At 39.5% G+C, this 3,403-nt stretch overlaps 1 non-coding gene across 1 annotated transcript; it reads right to left on the reverse strand.

Moving 5' to 3' along the window:
• Window positions 1-2,547: 2,547 nt before the first annotated feature.
• Window positions 2,548-2,619, reverse strand: TRNAM-CAU (transfer RNA methionine (anticodon CAU)). Its single transcript has one exon. It is a non-coding gene; the product is annotated as a tRNA-Met (tRNA).
• Window positions 2,620-3,403: the final 784 nt, after the last annotated feature.

A 3,403-nucleotide genomic window follows, 5' to 3' on the forward strand; every position in this document is an offset into this window, starting at 1 on the left:
TATATATAGGTATATATATCACAGTATAATATATATAATAGTATATCACTGTGTATATATATGTAAAGGTAAAAAGGTAAAGGCCCTCCCGTTGATCGTCGATTTGCTCGAGCGGGCCCAGTAACGTCTCCATTGGAGACTTGGTTGTTACTGTGTCTGGCATATCGAATACTCTCGGTAGCTTGCCGGGCTCTCCGAGAGGGGCGGAGGAATCGAACTCGGGTCGGCCATGTTGACCGCTTGTAAGGCAAACGCCCTACCCGCTGTGTATGTATATATATATATATATATAGAGAGAGAGAGAGAGAGAGAGAGAGAGCAGGGTGACAGATTCTCATGCAGATAAGACCCCACCTTGCAAAGCAGCTTAGAAGTAAAGCTTCACAAGAGGGAGTATCTGGGCAAAGTTGGCAAGAACAGGGTGTCAGCCAGCACCCTGAGCCTCACTCAATCACCTAGTTACATGAGCCCTAGTCACAGAAACTTACTTACGCTTACCAAGTTATTCTAACTGCAGCATCCAGCATTGACTGGGACTGGACCGGAGCATAGTAGAGAAGCAGTGGTGATAGGCCAATAATGCTGAACTTCATGTGATTGGACTTTCTTGTAAGCCGAGACCTTCTATATAATATGTGTGTATTTGGCAATAAAGTGAACCGCCATCAGCTGCTTCTGTAGGGTGTTTCTCTGCACGCCCCTACTCTTTCACCCCATTTCTGCCCGGATCCAGTGCACAATGTGTCCAGGCCCCATTGGGGGGAAAAGTGTTCCCCAACATATATGTGCAGATAGATAGATAGATAGATAGATAGATAGATAGATAGATAGATAGATAGATAGATAGGAGAAAGAGAAAGTCTGCCTCACTACTGATTCAAAGCTCCTAAAATCCTAAAATTTTCTTTAATATCTTAAAGGTATAAATTGTTATGTTAACAAAGTAGCTTCTGGAAATCAGATGGGAAGCTGGTTGCCATAGGAACCGACATTGTAATTAGGGAGTTGAATTTTCAGACCTACATCCACAGTTACTTCAGGAAAGGGGAAATTAGCTTAATCAAATGCCCTGCTCAATAAATTTAATCCACACAACTATAATAAAACTTCCATAAAACCCCCAGAGTTTTGGGGATGGGAATTTAGAGGAAATATGAGTGGGTGAATTCATCCAGATTCTCACATGGTGATCAAACAAAATTCCAGGAGAAAGGAAGTTTTACAGTTCAAGACATTCTCTGACCTTGTCCTATGTATCTATTCATTTGGTAATCTAGAGAAGAAACTGATTTCCTGAGTTCAGTGACTCAGGAAATCAATCTGTTCCAAGGTGAGGACATTGAGAACCTTTGTTTCATAGTCAATCAAAACCACTAATGACTACTTACACTGGCAATAAGACTCTTTTGATATGATAAACCATTATGGTTCATTAGGGTTATGAGGAAAGTGTGTGATAAACCTGACTGAGACAGGAATAGCAATAGTAGTACAACTAGTGTCTTGCTTACTGGAATGTCACCTAGATTGTTAAATGCCTAATATCATTTAATATTCATTGGGATCTAATGATGTTAAAATTTTATTACCCCTGTTTTGCAAATGAGACCAAGATGCAAAGATTATGAACTGATGTTATTTACCTTGCAACAGTTCAAAGGCCAAGTGAAGAATGATCTTATATTTCAAGTCAAACTCTGCATTTTCCCCTGACAGCAAAAAGACAATGCAAAGGATTTTAGCTGAAAGATCAGCATGCTAGGATTTGCATTGTATAGAGACAGAACTGGAGATGGGTGTGTCAGGGGAAAAAGGGGAAACTTGAGCTGAGGAAAGCAAATCTGACAAATTAAGAAACTTTGGACAATTTTGGTGTAAATTATAAGGTAGAAACAGGAAAAATTATGAGAAGATAAATGACTTGATCCATGACAACTACAGTTAATGTGCATAGGCAATTCAAGAGTTAAAACAATGAACTAAAAGAAAACGCTTGGAATTTTATATTATTATTTTTATTACTCCAAAGAATAATGAGAATCTGCACAATATGTAGGACTTATATAGTGGTAAATGTAATTTGACAACCTGTCAAATTATATTTCAAATATAATTTGAAAATCTGATTAGTGATTAATAGACTGGGTTCATTTAAACACATGGGCAGTCATTAAGAAAAAAGAAAATTGCCTCTTTTGCATTATATTTTAATTCCAGTTTGGAAGAATTATTTAGCAGTCTTCGTTATAAAGTTATAAAAAAAAGTTTGAAAAATAGGACAGCAAAAATTCAATATTCTAATATTTCAAGAGTCACCCTCTACAAAATAGGAAAGAAATTTCTCTAGCTACAGGCCAACATCTATTATTTTAGGAACAAGGGCCTCATCTCTTTCTTAACCTCTAGGCACAGGACTTTAAGACTAGAACTGTTTACAGGGATTTCGGTTTAGAAAATTATATCCCAGAAGTGTTTTTGTGTCCACTTCCTACCAATATTGTCTACTGATGACTTATTTTATTAATTGAATATATATTCTCTCAAAGCTAGCAGAGGATGGTTTCGATCCATCGGCCTCTGGGTTATGGGCCCAGCACGCTTCCGCTGCGCCACTCTGCTCCACGCCACTCTGGGCTGGAGCGATAGCACAGCGGTAGGGCGTTTGCCTTGCACGCAGCCAACATGGCCGACCCGAGTTCAATTCCTCCGCCCCTCTCAGAGATCCCGGCAAGCTACTGAGAGTATCTTGCCCGCACAGCAGAGCCTGGCAAGCCACCCGTGTTGTATTCGATATGCCAAACACAGTAACAACAAAATCTCCATTGGAGACGTTACTGGGCCCGCTCGAGCAAATTGATGAACAACAGGAGGGCCTCAAGCAAATATTCTCTCAAATTTGCCTGTGGCATTGAGGTAAAAGCTACTTCCTTCTTTGTGCTTGGGGATCCTCCAATTTGGTAGGCCATGTTGCTCCAGGAGTAGATTTCAGGTCTCCAACCTTCAAACCATGCAAGCTAGTTATTTTGTTATTTCTCCAATCCCACCTCAAAATTTTTATGTTGGAGCTCTAGTCCTCAAAGTGATATCTGGAGATGGGCCTAGAAGGTGATTATAGTTAGATAAGGGTGGGTTTCTTCTCATCACAGGATTAGTGCCCTCATAGGAAGCAACACCAGGGACAGTTTTTTTTAATCTCTCCATACACACACACTACAAAGAGGTCATGTGAGTATTTGATGAGATGTGGATAAGAGTGGAGACTTCAGAATAAAACTATCTTGCCACACCTTGATATTGGACTTTGCAGTTTCTAGAACAGGATAAATTTCTGTTTTTTAAGATATCTGATTCATAAGGTCAGTAGCTATGACAATCTTAGTCAACTAAGACAAAATATTCTAAC

This window comes from Sorex fumeus, unplaced genomic scaffold (genome assembly GCF_029834395.1).
Source record: "Sorex fumeus unplaced genomic scaffold, SorFum_2.1 ptg000039l, whole genome shotgun sequence".
Classification (NCBI taxonomy): Eukaryota; Metazoa; Chordata; class Mammalia; order Eulipotyphla; family Soricidae; genus Sorex; species Sorex fumeus.